Below are 6,000 nucleotides of genomic sequence, written 5' to 3'. Positions count from 1 at the left end.
AGTAAATGCCATCATTATTATTTCTCCCATCTGGGTCACCACCTTGGGTACTCGAACCCTGCAGCCATCATTATTATTATTAAATTGAGCCCACTTCTAGACTGTGAGCCCACTGTTGGGTAGGGACCGTCTCTATATGTTGCCAACTTGTAGTTCCCAAGCGCTTAGTACAGTGCTCTGCACACAGTAAGCGCTCAATAAATACGATTGATTGATTAAATACGGTTGAATGAATGAATGAATGAATGACCCCCTCCCGGGCAGGCAGGCTTTCCGGGGGGGGGGGGAAACAGAGCCCGGCGCGCATGCGCCCTCCTCGGCTCTTGTGTCTCCGCAGCCCCGTGACGTGAGCGCGCGCGTCGTGGGGCGGTGGGGCTGCGGCGGCGGCGGCGGCGGCGGCGGCGGGTCGGAGGGCGGGCTGAGCGCGCGTGCGCGCGGGAGGAGACGGGGGGCGCGCGGACCCCCGGGGGCGGGAGCGGCGCCGTCCGCTCCCCGCGCGGCCACCAGCCGGATCGGACCGGTTCGGACCGGATCGGACCGGATCGGACCGGCCGGTGGGGGGGGGGGGGGGCCGGCTGAGGAGACACCCAGGGCCGCCGGCCTACCGACAGCCGCAGCGACGTCGTCGTCGTCGTCGTAGTCAGCGCATCTGGTAAGCGCTGACGGGATTGATTATTATTTATCATCATCATCATAACGATGGCATTTAGTAAGCGCTTATTGGGGGCAAAGCACTGTTCTAAGCGCTGAGGGGATTTAATAATCATCATAATAATAATGATGGAATTTATTAAGCGCTTACTAGGGGCCAAGCACTGTTCTAAGCGCTGAGGGGATTTAACAGCAATAATAATAGGGATGGCTTTTATTGAGCGCTTACTAGGGGCATAGCACTGTTCTAAGCGCTGAGGGGATTTAATAATAATCATAATAATGATAATGATGGCATTTATTAAGCGCTTACTAGGGGCCAACCATTGTCCTAAGCGCTGAGGGGATTTAATAATAATCACAATAATAATAATGATGGCATTTATTAAGCGCTTACTAGGGGCCAAGCACTGTTCTAAGCGCTGAGGGGATTTAATAATCATCATCATAATAATGATGATAGCATTTATTAAGCGCTTACTAGGGGCAAAGCACCGTTCTAAGCGCTGAGGGGATTTATTAACAATAATAATAGTGATGGCTTTTATTAAGCGCTTACTAGGGGCCAAGCACTGTTCTAAGCGCTGAGGGGATTTAATAATAATCATAATAATAATAATGATGGCACATATTAAGCGCTTACTAGGGGCCAAGCACTGTTCTAAGCGCTGAGGGGATTTAATAATAATCATAATAATAATGATGATGGCATTTATTAAGCGCTTACTAGGTGCCAAGCACTGTTCTAAGCACTGAGGGGATTTAATAACAATAGTAATAGTGATAGCATTTATTAAGCGCTTACTAGGAGCAAAGCACTGTTCGAAGCGCTGAGGGGATTTAATAATCATAATAATAATAATGATGGAATTTACTAAGCGCTTACTAGGTGCCAAGCACTGTTCTAAGCGCTGAGGGGATTTAATAATAATCATAATACTAATAATGATGGCATTTATTAAGCGCTTACTAGGGGCAAAGCACTGTTCTAAGTGCTGGGGGGATTTAATAATAGTAATAATAATGATGGCATTTATTAAGCGATTACTAGGTGCCAGGCACTGTTCTAAGCGCTGAGGGGATTCAATAACAATAATAACAGTGATGGCGTTTATTAAGCGCTTACTAGGGACAAAGCACTGTTCTAAGCGCTAAGGGGATTTAATAATAATCATAATAATAATGATGATGGCATTTATTAAGAGCTTACTAGGGGCAAAGCACCGTTCTAAGCGCTGAGGGGATTTAATAACAATAATAATAGTGATGGCATTTATTAAGCTCTTACTAGGGGCATAGCACTGTCCTAAGCGCTGAGGGGATTTAATAATAATCATAATAATAATGATGATGGCATTTATTAAGCGCTTTCTAGGGGCCAAGCACTGTTCTAAGCGCTGAGGGGATTTAATAACAATAGTAATAGTGATAGCATTTATTAAGCGCTTACTAGGTGCCAAGCACTGTTCTAAGCGCTGAGGGGATTTAATAACAATAGTAATAGTGATAACATTTATTAAGCGCTTACTAGGAGCAAAGCACTGTTCTAAGCAGTGAGGGGATTTAATAATAGTCATAATAATGACGATGGCATTTATTAAGAGCTTACTAGGGGCAAAGCACCGTTCTAAGCGCTGAGGGGATTTAATAACAATAATAATAGTGATGGCATTTATTAAGCTCTTACTAGGGGCATAGCACTGTCCTAAGCGCTGAGGGGATTTAATAATAATCATAATAATAATGATGATGGCATTTATTAAGCGCTTTCTAGGGGCCAAGCACTGTTCTAAGCGCTGAGGGGATTTAATAACAATAATAATAGTGATAGCATTTATTAAGCGCTTACTAGGTGCCAAGCACTGTTCTAAGCGCTGAGGGGATTTAATAACAATAGTAATAGTGATAGCATTTATTAAGCGCTTACTAGGAGCAAAGCACTGTTCTAAGCAGTGAGGGGATTTAATAATAATCATAATAATGACGATGGCATTTATTAAGAGCTTACTAGGGGCAAAGCACCGTTCTAAGCGCTGAGGGGATTTAATAACAATAATAATAGTGATGGCATTTATTAAGCTCTTACTAGGGGCATAGCACTGTCCTAAGCGCTGAGGGGATTTAATAATAATCATAATAATGATGATGATGGCATTTATTAAGTGCTTAGTGGGGCAAAGCACTGTTCTAAGCGCTGAGGGGATTTAGTAACAATAGTAATAGTGATAGCATTTATTAAGCGCTTACTAGGTGCCAAGCACTGTTCTAAGCGCTGAGGGGATTTAATAACAATAGTAATAGTGGTAGCATTTATTAAGCGCTTACTAGGAGCAAAGCACTGTTCTAAGCAGTGAGGGGATTTAATAATAATCATAATAATGACGATGGCATTTATTAAGAGCTTACTAGGGGCAAAGCACCGTTCTAAGCGCTGAGGGGATTTAATAACAATAATAATAGTGATGGCATTTATTAAGCTCTTACTAGGGGCATAGCACTGTCCTAAGCGCTGAGGGGATTTAATAATAATCATAATAATGATGATGATGGCATTTATTAAGCGCTTAGTGGGGCAAAGCACTGTTCTAAGCACTGAGGGGATTTAATAACAATAATAATAGTGATAGCATTTATTAAGCGCTTACTAGGTGCCAAGCACTGTTCTAAGCGCTGAGGGGATTTAATAACAATAGTAATAGTGATAGCATTTATTAAGCGCTTACTAGGAGCAAAGCACTGTTCTAAGCAGTGAGGGGATTTAATAATAATCATAATAATGACGATGGCATTTATTAAGAGCTTACTATGGGCAAAGCACCGTTCTAAGCGCTGAGGGGATTTAATAACAATAATAATAGTGATGGCATTTATTAAGCTCTTACTAGGGGCATAGCACCGTCCTAAGCACTGAGGGGATTTAATAATAATCATAATAATGATGATGATGGCATTTATTAAGCGCTTACTGGGGCAAAGCACTGTTCTAAGCGCTGAGGGGATTTAATAACAATAATAATAGTGATAGCATTTATTAAGCGCTTCCTAGGTGCCAAGCACTGTTCTAAGCGCTGAGGGGATTTAATAACAATAGTAATAGTGATAGCATTTATTAAGCGCTTACTAGGAGCAAAGCACTGTTCTAAGCAGTGAGGGGATTTAATAATAATCATAATAATGACGATGGCATTTATTAAGAGCTTACTAGGGGCAAAGCACCGTTCTAAGCGCTGAGGGGATTTAATAACAATAATAATAGTCATGGCATTTATTAAGCTCTTACTAGGGGCATAGCACCGTCCTAAGCGCTGAGGGGATTTAATAATAATCATAATAATGATGATGATGGCATTTATTAAGCGCTTACTGGGGCAAAGCACTGTTCTAAGCACTGAGGGGATTTAATAACAATAATAATAGTGATAGCATTTATTAAGCGCTTACTAGGAGCAAAGCACTGTTCTAAGCACTGAGGGGATTTAATAACAATAATAATAGTGATAGCATTTATTAAGCGCTTACTAGGAGCAAAGCACTGTTCTAAGCGCTGAGGGGATTTAATAATAATCATAATAATAACGATGGCATTTATTAAGAGCTTACTATGGGCAAAGCACCGTTCTAAGCGCTGAGGGGATTTAATAACAATAATAATAGTGATGGCATTTATTAAGCGCTTACTAGGGCCATAGCACTGTCCTAAGCGCTGAGGGGATTTAATAATAATCATAATAATGATGATGATGGCATTTATTAAGCGCTTACTAGGGGCAAAGCACTGTTCTAAGCGCTGAGGGGATTTAATCATCATCATAATAATAATGATGATGGCATTTATTAAGCGCTTACTAGGGGCAAAGCACCGTTCTAAGTACTGAGGGGATTTAATAATAGTAATAATAATGATGGCATTTATTAAGCGATTACTAGGTGCCAAGCACTGTTCTAAGCACTGAGGGGATTTAATCACAATAATAATAGTGATGGCTTTTATTAAGCGCTTACTAGGTGCTAAGCGCTGAGGGGATTTAATAACAATAATAGTGATGGCTTTTATTAAGCGCTTACTAATGATGATGGCATTTATTAAGCGCTTACTAGGTGCCAAGCACCTTTCTAAGCACAGAGGGGATTTAATAATAATAATAATAATAGTGATGGCATTTATTAAGTGCTTACTAGATGCAAAGCACCGTTCCAGATGCTGGGGGGATTTAATAATAATCATAATGATGGCATTTGTTAAGCACATACTAGGTGCCAAGCACTGTTCTAAGCACTGGGGTGATTTAGTAGTAATAATAATAATAATGATGATGACATTTAGTAAGTGCTTACTAGGTGCCAAGCACCATTCTAAGTGCTGAGGGCATTTAATAATAGTATTAATATGATGGCATTTATTAAGCGCTTACTATGTGCACAGCCCTGTTCTAAGCGCTGGGGGGATTTAATAATAATAATAATGATGGCATTTATTAAGTGCTTACTATGTGGAAAGCACTGTTCTAAGCGCTGGGGGGATTTAATAATAATAATGTCATTTATTAAGCTCTTACTATGTGCCAAGCACTGTTCTAAGCGCTGGAGGGATTTAATAATAATAATAATGATGGCATTTGTTAAGTGCTTACTATGTGCCAAGCACTGTTCTAAGCGCTGGGGGCATTTCATAATAATAATAATAATAATAATAGCATTTATTTAGCACTTACTGTGTGCAAAGCACTGTTCTAAGCTCTGGGGGGATTTAATAATAATAAGAATGGCATTTACTAAGCGCTTACTATGTGCCAAGCACTGTTCTAGACACTGGCGGGATTTAATAATAATAATAATAACGATGGCATTTATTAAGTGCATACCATGTGCAAAGCACTGTTCTAAGCGCTGGGGGGATTTAACAATAATAATGATGGCATTTATTAAGCGCTTACTATATGTGCAAGGCACTGTTCTAAGCGCTGGGGGGATTTAATAATAATAATAATGGCATTTATTAAGGGCTTACTATTCATTCAGTCATATTTATTGAGCACTTACTATGTGCAAAGCACTGTTCTAAGCACTGGGGAGCTTACAAGGTGATCAGGTTGTCCCCCATGGGGTTCACAATCTTCATCCCCATTTGACAGAAGAGGTAACTGAGGCCCAGAGAAGTGAAGTGACTGGCCCAAAGTCACACAGCCAATAATAATAATAATAATGATGGCATTTATTAAGCGCTTACTATGTGCAAGGCACCGTTCTAAGCGCTGGGGAAGTTACAAGGTGATCAGGTTGTCCCACAGGGGGCTCACAGGCTTCATCCCCATTTTACAGATGAGGGAACTGAGGCCCAGAAAAGTGACT

At 40.7% G+C, this 6,000-nt stretch overlaps 1 protein-coding gene across 5 annotated transcripts in view; it reads left to right on the top strand.

Annotated features, from left to right (window-relative positions):
* The first annotated feature begins 528 nt into the window (after positions 1-528).
* Positions 529-6,000, top strand: part of RNF146 (ring finger protein 146) — a 35,323-nt gene continuing 29,851 nt past the window's right edge. For 3 of the 5 annotated variants that reach the window (XM_038759443.1, XM_038759434.1, XM_038759450.1), the window contains exon 1: positions 535-652. The gene's annotated coding sequence lies outside the window, so the exon portion shown is untranslated. Of the gene's footprint in view, positions 653-6,000 lie in introns of all 5 variants that reach the window. The other 2 variants (XR_005454670.1, XM_038759492.1) reach the window with 2 other exon arrangements.

The sequence above is a fragment of the Tachyglossus aculeatus genome, chromosome 2 (genome assembly GCF_015852505.1).
Source record: "Tachyglossus aculeatus isolate mTacAcu1 chromosome 2, mTacAcu1.pri, whole genome shotgun sequence".
Taxonomy (NCBI): Eukaryota; Metazoa; Chordata; class Mammalia; order Monotremata; family Tachyglossidae; genus Tachyglossus; species Tachyglossus aculeatus.
The sequence above is the reverse complement of the archived record's forward strand: the minus strand, read 5'-3'. Positions and strand labels throughout refer to the sequence as shown.